The sequence below is a fragment of the Cupressus sempervirens genome, chromosome 11, assembly GCF_028749045.1.
Source record: "Cupressus sempervirens isolate cs-2001-9-10 chromosome 11, ASM2874904v1, whole genome shotgun sequence".
Taxonomy (NCBI): domain Eukaryota; kingdom Viridiplantae; phylum Streptophyta; class Pinopsida; order Cupressales; family Cupressaceae; genus Cupressus; species Cupressus sempervirens.
In genome coordinates, this window is record NC_143128.1 from 197,788,884 (window position 1) to 197,806,717 (window position 17,834).

Sequence of the window (17,834 nt, forward strand, 5' to 3'; positions counted from 1 at the left end):
ACCATTTTGAGTGTAAAGGAGTATTAGAGGCCCATAAATTCAAAATGGCTAAGTCAAGACTCGAAGGCTCAGCCTTGACATGGTGGAAGTATGTACAAGATGAGAGGGTCAGCAAGGGCAAGAATCCTATAGACAACTAGAATGCCATGATTACCAAGTTGAAAGAGAACTTCCTACCAGAAGATTTTAAAATCCAACTTCATAAAAGAAGATGAGGACTAAAACAAAAAGATTTAGATGTGACTTCCTATATAGAGGATTTTCAAAGGCTATGTCTTAGATCAAAGAAGCAAGAAAGGAGGAGCCAATAAAGGTGGATAGATATTTGGGTGGTTTGAAGTGGAACATCCAAGAGGAACTTAGTTTGTGGACACCTACCACTATTCAAAGGTGTCATTAGCTAGCCCTAAAGGTGGAGGAAAAGAATAGGAAGAAATGAGAGGCAAAGGAAGAAATCAGAGAAGACAAAGAGGAGGATACCAAGCTAGAGGCAGTGAACAAAGGAATCAAGATGAAAACAAGTTAACAGAGCAAGCCACTAAAAGAACTCCTAGAGGGGATTATAACAGAGGGAAAGGTAACCAAGGAGGCTCTAATAGGGGTAGAGGAGTAGGTATAAGTAACTCATAGGGTAAAAGCACAGATCTGTGTCACCGTTTGTCATATCAAAACCTGTTTTGGTCAAATTTCATTTCTCTATCAAAACTCAATTTTATTCAAAAACTAAAAATACCCTTTTATAGATCTTAGATTCTATATCATCATTATATAAAATTTTGAGTGTTTTGATTAGTTATAATATGTTAGAATTTCAAAATATTATAAGTCGATATTTCAACATTTCAGGAGATGCTCAGTTAAAAAAGGGAAAAAAATAGTAAATCATACCAAAAAAACAAAAAAATTATATTTATCTCTAGAGGAGAGAGTCCTCTTCATGAATATGCAATTTTTTCTCAAGGTGTAGATTTGATTGGGAAGTTTTGACGGGAGGAAAAAATTGTTGGCTTCTGAGAAGGTTGAGCTTGAGTACTTATAATAAAGAAAATATAGATCAAAAATAATTATTTCTTTTTTTGTGCACTAGATATACATGTCATCTATAAGATATTTTCAAATCAAAACAAAAAAAGATGATTTGCATTTTATTTTTTGACGGGAACTACACCCTATATTTTTTATAGTTAAAAAAGGGACTTCAAAATAAAAGAAATGAATAAATTATTACTCAAAAAATAATTTAAAAATGATAGGTATAAATTTCATCCAATTCTACACATTTCATCAGTTTACATCATTTTCAAATTCTAAACACAAATACCATTTTTTTTGTCATTAATGTTGAACTGTCGCATTCTGATATCACATTTCTTCATAAAAGGTGACACAAGTTTGTGCTTTTACCTCATACTTTGCTAGTATGAAGTGTTAAAACTATGGTCTATTAGGCCACCTGCATATAGATGCCCTAATAAACCCTCTTCTTCTAACCATGACAAGAGGATAGCATATGTCCAAGAGGACAACTCCAACAAGGACTCTAAAGTGGACCACATAAATTTAGAGAAGGATGAAAACCTTATGTTTGGGAGGGTGTTGATTAAGAAACCAACTCCTCGTGAACCTAAGCATAGGAGGGCACTATTTAGGATCAAATGTAAGATCTTAGGGAAGGTATCAAAAGTGGTAGTAGACTCTAGATCTACTGATAATATAATATTAGAGGAGGCAGTGGAAAAGCTTAAACTAACTAAGGTGCCACATGTGAATCCCTACAAGGTGACTTGGCTCAACAAAGGATAGAGTATATTGGTCAATGAGAAGACTTGGTTGGACTTCTCTATAGCAGGGTATAAGGACAAATTGTTATTTGACATTTTTCCCATGGATGCTTGCCATCTATTGTTGGGCAGACCTTGGCAATTTGATAGAAAAGTAGTATATGATGGGAGAGAAAATTCCATCTTATTTAAGAAGGGAGGTAGGATGTTCAAAATCCAATCTTTATTGGAGGGAGAAGAGCCACAGTCTAAGGTACCTAGTGTCCTGTTGTGTAGTGGAAGGGAATTTTTCAAGGACCTTAAGGATAAGGAGGGTTAGGGTTATGCAATAGTATTGAAGTTCGAAGGAGAGGAGAATGTAGTCAAAGAGCTATTGTAAAAGGATGTACAAGCATTACTTGAGAAATACAAGGACATGGTAAGTGATGGAACTCCTGCTACCCTACCTCCTAGAAGGGTCATAAGCCATCAAATAGATTTTGTTCCTCTTGCATCCCTACCTAACAAAGTAGAATACAAGTTCACTCCAGACCAAAACTTGGAGGTGGCAAGACAAGTGCAAGAGTTGATGGACCAAGGTCTAATTCAAAAGAGCATAAGCCCATGTCCAGTCCCTGTTGTGCTAGCATCCAAGAAAGGAGGAAAATGGAGATTATGTATGGACTTGAGAGCCATAAATAGGATCACAATAAAGTATAGGTTTCCCATACCTAGGATTAAGGATCTCATGGATTGCCTTGGAGGAGCAATGTACTTTACCAAATTGGACTTGAAGAGTGGATGCCACCAAATTAGGATCAAGGAAGGAGATGAATGGAAAACAACATTCAAGACCATATATGGGTTCTATGAATGGCTAGTGTTGTTGTGATGCCTACCCCTATTTTAGTTTTATCTTTCTTGTAGGCTTCCAGGAGTAGGCCTAAGTCTAGGGGGAGTGGATGTAATGCCTACCCCTACTTGACGTTTCTTATTGTATTGTCAGATTCTTTTAGGCCAGTTTTCTAATTATGTTTTATGATTATCAGTACTTAGTTGCCGTATTTGATTATATGTCATTTCATGCTTAGTTGATTATATATTGAGTTACCTAGGTATTTCATGTATGCATGATTGTTTGATGATGATATATATGTTCATGTAGTGACTTTCAATTATTTAATGATGTTAATTAGATGAATGATTTTTATGTAGTTTCTATGGATACTTATCCCATACTTGCATGTGTATGGTGTGCCTGTATATTTATTTATGTCGGATGTTTCTGATGTGGTTGAGGAAGGGAGTCGTAGTCACTTGCTAGTCGAGATCTACAGAATGAACCACTTCCTACCATTACCTATTTAGTTTATAATATTGTATTTTTACGTGTGGATTTTATGCAGATTGTAGATACTGAGTATCGACTTTTGTGAATTGCCAAGATCAGCATACCCTATCGCAGTATTTTAATGGTATAAGTGGGGAAATAACTCTTATCCAAAACCTAAACCCTAAGCCAATTGTCCTAGAAAGTAAGACAAGTATCTAAGTTAGTTTACCCATCCAAATTCGTCAAGTGACGTGAATTCGTGATTTTAACCCTAGAATTTGATTTTTGTTCTATGTCTTTAGTTGAGTTGTCGTATTTGGTTTTGTGGGTCTGTTGTGATTTTATGTATAATTAAATCAACTTAAAAGACAATTTAATGATTTAATTTAATGTAAATTTTATAAAGAAATTTGATATTTAATTATATTTAATTAATTAAGAAATTAATTAAATAAAAGAATTAAATTTAAAGATTTTATTAAAGTTCTATTTTTACGTATTTATATTTATTTAATTTAATGATAATTATTTAGGAGTTTTATTTTAATAATAAACTCTAAATAATGTTATTAATTAAGTTAATAAATATAGTATTAAAAACGTCTTGTGAATTAATTAAATAAAAGAATAAAATCTAAAGATAAAGTTATAGTTATAATTTTGGCATATTTATAATTATTTAATTTAATAATAATTTATTTAGGAGTTTTATTAATAAACTCTAAATAATATTATTAGTTAAATTAGTAAATATGATATTAAAAATATCTCATGATTAATTAAAGTGAGAAAGAAAATTAATTTAATAAAGATATTTTAATTTAAATTGCATAAAGTTGTTGCACAAAAATTGTATATAGAAATTTTGATATTTAATTATATTTAATTATATTTAATTAATTGAAAAATTAATTAAATAAAAGAATTAAATATAAAAGATTAAATTAAAGTTATAATTCTAGCATATTTATATTTATTTATATTTATTTAATTTAATAATTATTATTTAAGAGTTTTATTTTAATAATAAATTCTAAATAATATTATTAGTTAAGTAATAAATATTATTTGATTAAAAAGAAAATATTAAATATTTGAATATTTGATTAATTAAAAACTAATTAAATTTAAGCTTTAAATAAAAAGTCTAAAATTACAAGTCTAAATTTAGAAAATTGGTTAAAGAAATATTAGAATACGATGTTATTTAATTAATTAAATATGTTCTTTAGTTTAAAATATTTATTTTAAAAGTCTAATTTAAGAAGTTGGATAAAAATAGGATTAAAATATTAAAAGATTAAATATTTAATATTATTTTATTGTGATTATTTAATTAATAATTATTAAATTAGAGTTGCATTTAAACAACAAGCTTTAATTATGCTTATTAATTTAAATAATAAAATATGCTTTAAATAGTGCTTATACTAATTAATAAGTGGAGGAAAATAAAATATAAAAGAAAATTTTAATTTAAAAGATTTAATTAAAGTTCTAATTTAGGCATATTTATATTTATTTAATTTAATAATAATTTATTTACAAGTTTATTTTTAATAAACTCTAAATAATATTACTAGTTAAATTAATAAATATTATATTAAAAATGTCGCATGATTTAATAAGGGAGAGAAAGCTTTAATTTAATAAAATTTATTTTAATTAAATTGCATAAAGCGTGTGCATGAAAAATAAAATATAGTATTTAAAGAAAAAGGGTTTTCACATGATTGCATGATCAAAACCTTGATTTGGGGGGAAAACTCTTTATTGAGGAAATTAGAGCTCATTTCCAGACACACAAGTTTGGAGGAGCCAATTTTTGAAAAGAGGGTTTTCGAAGGAAAAGGAAGATTTTTGCGTGTTTGTGCATTCATTATTTTAGCATTAGATCCAGGTAGGATCTTGTGGGTTTGTGCAGTAATTGCTCATTCTTCGAATTTCAATCTTCTTCGTGTCTATTGTGTTTCTGTTTTCAAAATTTCTTTGGGTTGAAACCCTTGTTTGAGAAAATTGATTTCCATTATAGAATTGTATGTGATTTAATCTAAAAACCTTTAGTAAATATTGAACTTTAGGGTTTTCAAAACCTAATGAATTATGGAATTCACTTTTGTATGTGCTTTATGTGAAGTGTGATTTACTGGTGTTGGGGTTTTTGAGTTTGTCTTAGCTTTGGCCAGTCGGGATATTTACCAAAGACTTGGGGGTTTGTTCTATGATGTCATGATGATGTTTGTATATGATCTTTTATACTCAACCATGGTAATGTGTCTTATATGCTCTATGAGATATTTTGATCTATTGATTGTTATTGTTTTTCAGTGTTCTTGTGTGAAACTGAGGTGAATGGTGTGACCTATCTAATATAACCTTTGAGTCTTTGATCAGTGGTATTTGGATTGCTTTCCAGTCACTTTTATAGAATTGAGGTGTTTGTATGATTTGTTCTTGGTGATGTCATGTTATGACATGGATTGGTTTATGTATACTTGATTTTGAGATCAGTTCTATTAGGATGATCGTATTGGTGGAATTTGTGATTATGATCAGTGTTTTTCAATACTTGTCAGTTACTTGTTTAAGAACTGATGTATGGTATGTGGTCTTTTGTGATCTTTTGATTTTACTGAGCTTAGGGTAGGTTATTTGTATGTTAAGTTGGAAAGTGGCCTGCAATGGAGGCCAGGGCCCAAAGTGGTTGCCAAGGTAACCCATTGTAAGTTGTTTAATAGGGGAAAACACTACACTAAATGGGAATAAAATGAACCTAATAAGAGTCTTTGTATGTTCTTGCCCATGCCTTGAGTGCTAGTACAGACTAGGATGGGAGTAGAGAGAATGCTTGGTTGCGACCATGCATCGTTAGTATGCCTTGTCAATACGAAAGGATACTAGTGCCGCATAGAGTCACTAAGGGACTAGGGTCAAGTTAGACTCCCAGGGTAACTCTAGCATTGATTCGTGCGATAACACTTGCCCGCTTGCATAGTAGATTCCCTATGTGTCTGTGTTTGCCTCCAGGTCTAGATGTTGATTAATCTTGGAACCTTTGAGTTAAATTACTTTTAGGGTTTCCTTGACTTAGATATTACTTTTGATTTTGGAATTAATATCCTATTTGGGACTTGAGACTATCTCCTCAGTGTGGTGGGAGTGGACCTTTTTGGGTTACCATGAGATTGGGTGGTAGTGCTTTTTCTTATACCATTGAGATTCGACTGTCAGATGTCATTGTTAGATGTGTTTGTACAAATGTTCCTTTCTATATGTTCTTGGTATATTATGATGGATGATTATATCTTTATGATGGATGATTTCACTTATTATATTGTAATTTTCTTCATGGATTCAAAAGGGATGATGTAATCTATTTCTTTAAATGTATATTCTTTCAGCCTTTCATACCCTATGACCTATACAATGGATGATTGTGCATTTTGTTTATTGCCAAGTGGCATCATATATAATTGTATATTATTTAAATGGTTTCATAATGATATATTATTATTTGATGTGGATTTATTATATATTAGATTTATTATTAATTAAACTTAAATGTGATTCAATGTCATGGGACCCTTAAGAATTGTAATCTGTTACATGGTATGTGTTTATGTGAATGCTAATTGCTTCTGCTATGTTATAATTGTTGTTGTTAAGTTATCATCTTTATTTATTTTTTTAAATGTTTTTCAAACTTAGTGAAACTTTAGGTTAACTTATTTTGGGTCACATGGCGAGGTGTTATAGATGTCATTTGGTCTCTCTAATGCTCCTAGCACATTCATGAGGCTCATGAATGAAGTGCTTAAGGACTTCACAAAAAGATTTGTGGTGGTGTACCTTAATGATATATTCATCTTCAACAAGACCAAGGAGGAACACATCAAGCCTATAGAAGTAGTATTGTAGAGGTTGCATGATGAAAATCCTGCTATCAACCTTGATAAGTGTGACTTATTCAAGCAAGAGCTTGTGTACTTAGGCTTTGTGGTGTCTAAGGGAACCCTAAAGATGGATCAAGAGAAGGTTGTTGCAATTCTAAATTGGCTACCGCCTACTACATCAACTAAGGTAATGATTTTTCATGGTCTTGCTCAATTCTATAGGAAGTTTATTAAAAAAATTAGTGGCATATGAGCACCTTTGCTAGAGACCATAAAGGGTGGGGTAAAGTCCAAGTTTAGTCAGACCTTAAAAGTTGAAAAGTCATTTGAAATGCTCAAGAAGCAAGTAGCTATCCAACCTATTTTGCAACTACCTATCTTTGAAAAACTCTTCACCCTTGAGTGTGATGCAAGTGGCCTAGTAATAGGGGGAGTGTTGGGTGAAGAAGGTAGGCTAGTAGCCTTCTTTAGTAAAAAGCTAAATGAAGCCAAAAAGAAATATTCTTCTTATGACCTTGAACTTTATGCCTTAGTTCAGTACCTTAAGAAGTGGAGGCACTATCTATTGCCTAAAGAATTTGTTGTATTTACTTATAATCAAGCCCTAAGCTACATTAGCACTCAAGAGAATTTGAGTAATAGGCACTTGAAGTGGATGGAGTACTTGTAGGCATTCACTTTTACAATTAAGCACAAGAAGGGGCGGTTGAAAAAGGTAGCAGATGCCTTGAGCAGGAGATTATTAAGTGTCCAAGAAGTTCAGCTACATAGCATTGGGATAAAGAGCTTTAAAAGTCTCTGTAAGGAAGATGAAGACTTTGGAGAGGCATATAATATATGGTCTAATTTTGAGAACCACTTTCATAGCAAGTATTATGAATTTACCTTACAAAATGGGTTGCTCTTTAAGGGTTATCAATTGTGTGTACCAAGGGGAACAATAAGAAAGAATATAATATAGGAAAAACACAATGGGAGTCTAAGTGGACACTTTGGTGTGAGTAAGACTTGAGACTTGGTCCAAAGATTCTACTATTGGCCCAAATTAGTCAGAGATGTAACCATGTATGTGGAACAATGCATGGTGTATATGAAAGCTAAAGGTGGGTTGAGTAATGTGTTGGAAATTTTTTTAGTGCTCCCCTTAGGATTTGTGACAAGGGCTTAACCGCCTCCTGTGTACTATAAGTTGAGTGGTTGTATCAGGCATTGATAGATCGATCTTTTGGTGCAACAACAATCCCACTCTAATAAGTGGTATTAGAGCTTGGTCACAAGTTTGAATCCTCAAACCCTCAGGTAACACTAAGGGGGAGATTGTTGGATATTTGTTTAGTGCTCCCCTCAAGATTCATGACAAGGGCTTAACCACCTCCTGTGTACTATAAGTTGAGTGGCTATATCGGGCATTAACAAATTGGTCTTTTGGTGCAATGACAACCCCACTCTAACATAATGAAGGTCTTTATTAGCCCTTACCAATCCCAAACAGGCCATGGGAATGTGTGAGCATGGATTTCATAGTAGGATTGCCTAAGACAAAATAAGGTTGTGATAGTGTCCATGTAGTTGTTGGTAGGTTCAGCGAGATGGGACACTTTATTCCATGCAAAAGTACTAATGATGCAAGCCACATTACCCATCTATTCTTCAAATAGGTTGTGAGGATTCATGGCCTTCCATTAAACATAGTGTCAAACAAGGATGTCAGATTGATGAACCATTTTTGGAAAACCCTATGTAGCAAATTTGGCACAAACTTTTCATTTGAATAAGCCTACCATCCCCAAACAAATGGTTAGACTGAAGTGGTTAACAAGGTGTTGGGTAACCTCCTAAGGTGCCTAAGTAAGGAGTATGGGAAAACATGGGTTATGGTTATCTCCCAAGCAGAGTATGCATATAATGATAGCAAGAACAGGACCACACGACGAAGCCCATTTGAATTTGTCTATGGCATGCATCCTAGAGGTGTGTGTGAGTTGAGGGATCTTGGAGGAATGGAATATAGGAGTGGGCATGCTGATGATTTTGCCCAAACAATGAAGGAAATATAAGAGCAAGTGAGGAAGACCATCCAAGACAATACACAAAATTTGAAAGCCAAAGTAGATGAAAGGAGAAAGGACATCCAGTTCTCCATTGGAGATTATGTCATGGTGCACTTAAACAAGGCAAGATTGCAAAAAGGTGTACCTACTAAGTTGTTGATGAAAAGGGTAGGATCTTGAAAGATCATAGAAAAATATGGGACAAATGCATACAAGGTTGATTTACCATCAGATTTGGGCTTATCTTTAGTTTTTTATGTACAAGACTTGGTTCAGTTCAAAGGACCATGGCCTACTGATGCTCACAACAATCAAGGATTTTAGGATGATTTGGAGCCTACAATAGTCCCTTCCACTAACAAGTTGGAAGCTGGCAAGGTATTAGACTCAAGAGTCAAGAAAGCCACTAGACACCAAGTGTACATGTAGCACCTCATCTAGTGGAAGGTAAAACCTGAATCAGAAGCAACTTGGGTTGTTGAAGCAGATTTCAAGAAGGTAGGCATCACTCAAGACCTATTATCCACAGGAGTGACATAGTTTTTTTTAATGGGGAAGTATGGTGCAAGGGCACCTAGGTAGGCTTGTGAAAGACCTAGGGCTCCTAGGGTATTTTGGATTGTAGTGGTGCTAGCCACACCACTAGGAGAATAATAGGGCTAGTCTATTCCTAAGGTGTAGTTGTTTAGGCTAGGTTGCTCATAGTTGCTCAATTAGGCTATGTAGAGCATTTTTGGGTTTTGAAGGCTAGAATGGTCAAAAAAGTGTTTGAAGGGACTTATTATGTTTTATAACCATTTAAGACCTTTGGCATGGTTTGACCTCATTTGAAGCAAGTTTGAGAGTCAAATGCTCAAAATTGCAAAAATTGCTAAAAAAATTGTCAATGTTGTCATTGACAACATTGAAAACTTTTCTTGCAATTGGGAAACTTTTCACTTGGAGCCTCGTAATTGTCTAAAGCAGTTGGACTAGGTGTGGGGATGGGTTTATAAGGCCATCCTTGACCTTTTCCCAGGGTTGGAACTTGGAAGGAATTCTGGTTGTACGAACTGAGCAACAAGTTTAGCAACACAGTATTATGCTTTTGAGTTTGTTTGGCTTACAATGTATTAGATTGGGGTATTTTGTGCTTGCAAATGTTAGTTTAGGTTGATTTACAATACTGTACAGTGCTAGTTTGAAGTTTTGTAGAGTTTTAGTTACTTATTGCCAAGTTTTAGTTGTCCCTTCTTCTATTGCTTGAAGTCTTTGTTTAGAGTGAGAGTGTGAATAAAGAGATATGTCTAAATTTGTCTTAAGTAACTTACTTCTTAAATTTCCTGAGCCATCTACTTTCTTCCATTGCATTTTTCTTATTATTTTGGTGTGCACGGGATTTAGGTGTTCTAGGAGTGATTGGGTTGTATCATGGCATCTTCCTAATAAGAAGTAAATTGTTCTTCACCTCATTATCAAATACCCAGTGCTAACATTTCATATTCCATAGCTTCAGAGATCTCAAGCAACTTTTCCCCTTCAAGTGAACCACATCAAGTGTGTATCTGGAGAACATAACCATGGTAGTAGCTGATAAGTCCCAAATTTGATTCTATCAATACCAGAGGCCTATGAGGTTATGGACGGAAGAAAATGTGAATTTCATTAAAGGTTTGGAGAAATAAGACTAAATGTGTCGAGTATTGCGAGTTTATGGTTGATCTACTACGTATTAATGGAAATGAAGTCGTTAGTCTTCTTACAATGCCACATGAACTTAAGATAAATATTTTCCCCAATGATTGATGAATTGCATGAAGACTTGCAATTGTTAAGATATGATCGGGAACCAAGAATCAAAGCCTTCACAAAGAAATAAAAGGTTAAAATACTATATGCTAAGTTTCAGATCAGGAAATATGGTCATAAAGGGAATTTTCTGCCTCAAGGTAACAAAGGAAGCCATTTTTCCAAAGATTGTGAAAAGAGAAAACTAAAGATGCCCTAAAATATGAATATTTCTTGAAGATTATGATTAGATACTCCCAAAAAAATCAATAATAAGAGGGAAACCCTGATATAAAGAAAAGGCAATATTAAAAGCTTTCACTAGAAAGGAGAATAATGGAGTGTGCATGCTACCAAAGGATTACTGCCCATGTTGTATTTCTAGATAAAAGGAAAATGACTTGTGGAAAAGTTAAGTGTATCTCTCTCTACTGCATATGTTAACACCATTAAATATTTGTGCATTCTAGGCTTTGAAGAAAAGAACGAAACTCCTTGTAAAGATAAAGTACTCATGCAAAGTCATGTCATATAACTCTAGTAAAGCAATAGTGTTTTTGGAAATTTAATATTTGATGTGCAAGTAAATAAAAAGTTTAAATAGTTGTTACTCATGGAATTAAATGTAAATCTTTATGTTATGAACATTGGCTGAACTAAATTTCGTTTGTGTGGCACCAATGTTCGAATTCATTTACCTATTTCACTAGGATTGTTGGTAATTCCCTTCTTCAAGTATATTTAAAATGGCTATTTATCAAAATCTGCATCCTGTGTAATCATTTGGAGAATTGCAATCAAAGCTTCTGGTTATAAGAAACTTATTGGCCTAGAGAGTGAGATAAAAGAGCTATCAGACACATCCTTCAAATTCTATAATTTGGGTGATCTTCACGGAAGGCTTAATTCTCAACCTCTTCACCCAATTACTATTAAGCTTGGATATAGTGGACTAGTTGAGGTAGTTGGCTTTCCTATGGATGTACATGCACCTGAGCTTATTTGAGAATACATATAACAATATGACTTGGAAACAAAGTAGATTTTGTTTCCTGACCAGTCTATTCTCCTATCTATCAATAAGGCATTGATGCAGTCTGCATTCAGCATCCCACTCAAGGAGCAGTATTGTGACATAGATTTCATGTCTTTCATATCCATGTTCAATGAAAAGAAGACTCTCAGGCAGGAGGACATGTAGAAGACCTGGCTCTAGATTTCCCACTCAAAGAAGAGCAAGATGCCAAAGACTCTACTCAGCACAAATTTGAAGTGAGAGATTGTAGATATCCTCGCACTTCTCCTCAAGTTAAAAGGAAAAGAAGAAATATTGGAATTTGTTGAGCATCATTTATTTCTAGTGCAAGGAATCTATGCAGAAAATATGCACATAGATTGGCCACAGATCATCTACCATGAACTCTCAGCATGGTTAAATTTAGCCAAAGGCTTCAAGCAATTCTACATGTCTTCTTATTTGATTTATGTCCTAGCAACACACCACAAACCTCCCTAGCATTCAGGATTACAATGAGAACACTAAAGTCTATGAGATCAACCCACATCTACAACTACAAAGAAGTTACGAGGAATATGTGGTGGTAAATGATGCTTTCAAATAAGGCTATGTCATGAATTGCAAGGATACCCAGAGAGGAGATTCTCACCTAAGGCAATTTTGCAATAAGTCAATTCAGATGCTCATTCATCTAGTTCCTAAGTTTCTCCTATTTATGGAGAGGATCTTATGATAGATTTCCTAAGAAGTTGCCAAGGCATTCGGAGGATGAGGTGGTACTAGTCAAGTTGTATTGACAAATCCTAGAATTAAACACTCTTTGTTCTAATGTAAAGAAGATTGTCAAGATTTCATTTCCTATAGTGGTCGGTCTGTATTCTTATGCCTCAAGATTAGATGCCCAAAATCTGGTGAAAAGCTTTGAAGGAAAGATCAAGTTGCTAGATTATGAGGTGCTCAGGCCTTAGTATGATCCAAATGATTTTGTGAAGGATCATTTGAAATTGGGATATGCCTACAGGCATGTCCCAAAATTTGAAGATTATTGATTTGGGTGTCTCAATAAGTACCAAACTTGAGAGAGATTTTGTTCATGACTAATTGTTGATGAAACTAAAGTATATAGCAATTCTATTGATGTTTCTGACCTTGTAGATGATGGAGACTTCATGCATCCTACATCATATGAAAAGATCAAGAACACCCCAATTCTATCCTCCCCATATGTTGGCCCAGTTATTGATACCATGGAGGTTCTAATTCAAGGGATCATCAAAAGAACTAATAAATGGGTTGAATGGACTCAAGCAATGAAGAAAAGAACAGGAAGTATTGGTTCCATTGGAGGATTTTCATCTGAGGATGCTTAGTCCACCGCAAAAAAGCCACCACAACTACTACTTCAAGTGTTGCAAGCCCTGCTCAATCCGTTGGGCAAGGAGGAGACCAACCTCCAAAGAAGAACATGCCAAGTACTCCTATGTGTGGAAGTGGCTCTCTTCCAAACACTGGAAATGTTGGAGAAAAGAAAGATGACAAAGATAAGGGGAAGGAGCAAGAAAAATTAGTGGCTAAGCCTTCCTCCCCCATTCAAGTCATAAATTTGGATGGTGACACTAATCCTATGGATGGCAAGGAGCAAGATATATCCCAAAAAGGAGATACCTTATCCCTTTTGGTAATTAAGGTAGTTGCTTTCCCCATTGCTTCCTAAGACAAAACAATTATGTTAATGCTAAGGAAATTGTTTGATCCCACTGCCTTATAGTCGGCTGTCAATGTGCTATCTATAGAGTCATGGCTTGAGGAGACTATTGATAGAAGGAAGAGGAGATATGAGGATGCTACTCCATCAAAGGACTTGATCACATAGGTCGCCTCTTCTTAGCCATCCAAAAAGGCGAAGAAGCAAAAGACAATTGTTGTGTTAGCTAAAAATTCCTCTATTGGTCACTTGCTGATTGAAATCACTGAGCCATAGAAAGATGATAGATTTCATGAGCTATCAAAAGATGATTTCCAAATTAGAACACTAGATATTGGTATCCCTATTCACGATTCCATGGTAAACATTTGAAAGTCTACCAATGAGAAAATAAAGGACAAGCTGGAAGAGCTTACAGCAAAGAAAGAAGTGTTGAAGGCTTCAAACAAAGAGTTGGTGGAATGCATGAGGTCTACCCTTGGAAGCACATCTCTAGGTTAATTTGACCCAAATACAAAAGAAAACAAGAACTTGCTGACAAAGTTACAACATGAAAGACAGTTTGGGAAGGTTGGAAAGGCATGGGTAGATCAACTAAAGATTCACAGTAACCTACTAGTGGAAAATTTGGGAAGTCGAGTGTTGGATGCACACAAGCTTAAAGAGGTAACCTCAAACCATAAGAATATTGTACAGAAGGTGGCTAATGGGCTAACAGAGCAATTGGTCCTTCAACAAGTGGTAATTGACATGAAAACAAATGTGGCAATTACTCACGGGATCTTCAAGATGGGCACGGAGCCATTGTTTCATTGGAGCCAATCCTTACAGTTTTTCATAGAAAGCTTTGAGAGGTCCACAAATAAGAGACCTAGTGCAAAAATTTATTGACAAGTACTTTCACAACTTGAAAATATTGCACACAAAGTCTTTTGTATCTGCCAATGGCAAGCTTGTGGATATTGAGAGAATGAGATCAAATTTCTTAGCATTTTTTGACGAGGTCATTGACCTTATCAATTTCCAGGTGTCTAAGATCCAAGAGCTCTTAGTAATAAATGTGGTCATAATTAGAGAAAAAGGGAAGTATAAATCAAGAATGACCATAATGGATGAGTTAACAAACATGCATGACTACTGGATGGTTCAGGTTGACAACATTATCATTCCAAATGCCGAAGATCTGAACAATGTAACGGACACTGCAAAAGCATACAAAGATAAATCAATTACCCCAAAAAAGACATAATTGTCTTTGACATCTGTCATTCTTCTTTCTTCTCTTTCTTTTTGTAGCCACTCTTGGCATTTTGTTAATCTCTGTAATAGACAAATGATTTAAGCTTTTTCTATTATTAGTATTTATGTTCAGAGATGGTCTGTGAAGTAATCATCCAATGTAACTGACCATTTTGAGAAGGCCTATATATGTAAACTTTCAAGAAGTTAATAAGATCGATAAAATTTACTTTGGGCAAACCCCTATAGTTGTGACTACTATGTGAGACTCTGAGTTCATTTTAGATTTTGATGTTCATCTAGTTTAAGAGGAATTGGTGGAATGAATGTGTTAGTGCTAAAAATTGAATGAATGCAAATGAACTTGGTTTTATTCACTTTATTTAATGAATGGTATGCTTTACTCTATTTAGCATAAACATGTCTTCTGTTATTTATGATGGTCTATGTATTTAGTTAATTCATTACATTAGGAAGTCATAAACTTATCTGTGGAGTGGTTGAAGGATAGATAATTTGGGCATTATCAAAACATTAACTAAAATACATAATCTAGGAATTACATGTTTCGTGGTCTTTTCCTCTCTTTATGTCGTTGTAGTCAATTCTGCATGTTTCTATTTCTCTATATTGATGGTTTGAGTAGAGTGCATCTAGTGAGTTTTTCTCCTTTTCTTTGCCTAAGTTGTTTAAAGTTTTGAGAAACTTGGTTTTGCCTCTTCTGCTCTCTAGTTAAGAGTATACCCCCAAAAACAAATTCATTGCATATTTTGCACTTACAAGGGAGTTGTACCTTTCAATTCAAGGGTCTTTGAATTGTTAACTTTGTATTTTCCATAAGCCATAGGGAAAGTAAAGAGTCAAGGTACAAACCAATATATTAAGGAAGACAAACTATTAACCAACATTACTTAAATAAGTTGTTTTGGTTTTTTCATCCTGATGTTCTAAATCTAGTGATTGAACAAGATGGAGTCATAACTCCCACTCCCACTGTAGTATCTATACAACCTCTTGGGATTCGGGAGATGACTCCTTGTACATATTTTATAGCAAATGAGGGCCCTAGGGAAGCAAGGCAATGATTTTTATGGTGATTCCCTAAGTGAGCCAAAGTTGCAAGGGTAGGGATCACAGTTTGTTGCAGAACTATTAGGAGTGATTGAATGTGTGAAATACTTCAACCAAAGCATGGAAAGTGTTGATGGGATGAGTGGAGAATCCCAAAAGTCAATGAGATCCTTTAATAAGAGTTCTATGGAGGGAAAAGCCTTCTTGTTTGCAGATAGCTAGTAAAACTCTTAAAACCCTTGTTGTTAGGCTAAAATTGTGGTTGTACTATACAGACAAGTTAGGAACCCTAGACCCCCAAAATTTGTAAGGTTTATGAAAAGGGTGTCTAGATCAGGGATTTTTTTACCTCTTATTAAGGACCTTTTCAAGTTAATTGAGTTTTACCTAATAGGGAGGGTTAATTGCTTGTAGCCATGTTTCAAGCAATTTGAGGAAATCTTGCATGAACTTGGAACTTAAGTGAGGTTTCAAGATTGTTGGGGCTTGTGGACTTTGTGGAGAATTAAAAATCCTTCTTAGGAGCCATCCATTCCTTTGTGGTTTCTTTTGAGTATTTGGTGTTAGTTGAAATAAGGAGAGAAATTGATCTTACATTAGTGTGCACCTAATTGAATTGCCTAAGACCACATTGTTAGGTTCCTAAGGAAACTAGGGGAAGTTAGGAACCCTATTAGGTCAATTAAGAGACTTAAGGAGACCCTAGAGGAAGCTATGGTAGGAGCAAGATTGGGTGTCACAACAGATTAGATCCACAAAAATATCACAAGTTACATTAGGTTATTATGTCATCTTCTATTTGTTTCAGTATCTTGGTTCAAGCTCCTAGGCACACTAGTATATATCTCTCAGGAAGTGATCTAGAACCCTAATACTCGTTCCCATTTAATCATAATTTAATGATAAAACTAATTAATACATTTGAATATTCCTCATGCAATTAGATACGATAGACATTTCATCCCTACAACACCTTCCTATTTCACAATCAGGTCATTTAGACAATCTAACCTCTAACACTTTGAAACTTAACAACCTCTAATAAACAAGTTACTAGCTTAAACCTAATAATTCTAATTTTTGTTATTATTGACAAAAGTTGTTCTTAATTCATCAATAATGATTCAATATTATACAACTTCAAACCCCCACATTCCTTACATTTCTTAATACTATTAATTCCAACATTTCATCTAATGGCACTATAATCATAGAGCATAGAAGAAAACTTTATTATAATATTGTACTTAAAACATAAAATTACACTTCTTATATAAATAAAAGAGATATTCCTAATCTTAATTACTAACTACTAACAATTTTATTAACTACTAATATCTAACTTAAGCATTCTAATCCTATCCTACCCTATCTACGCATACATAACCCAAACACAATATACTTTTCAAATATTAAACCAAGAAACTCTTTTTTTGTTTTATCTAATTTAATAATTAAAAATAATAATTAAATTCCTAAACACATTTACTAATCCCTATTACTTTTTCTAACTTTTTAACTATCCTATCCTAACTAGCCAAGTGGCTCACTTGGCACACACCTCCCAATGAGAAGATGGGTGCTTACTTAGGCCTTCACGCATTACCCATGGTAGGGTTGCACTTCCCAAGTCTTGCAAAGGGGAAGTACGCATGGGAGAGGGAAGTGTAGAGGATGGAAAAGGTGGTATGTTTTCAAGGCAACATTCAAAGTCCCTTATATCACCTCCTCCCTATGTACCAGTGGCCAACATATAACATGGGGTTGAAAAGAGTAAAGGGTTGCGTGAGACATAAAGTGCAGAGCCATTATTTGGCTTCCCAATGCATGTGAGAAAGGTGATACAAACAAAGTGTCGAAGATTTGATTTTTTTAAAGGTTAAATCTGCACCCTTTAACATTTTTTTCCCATATTGACTTGCACCCTCATTCCAAATTCTAAATTCCACTTGTAGCATCCATTCCTTGGGAAGTAAGGTAGAAACAAGTGGATGGTG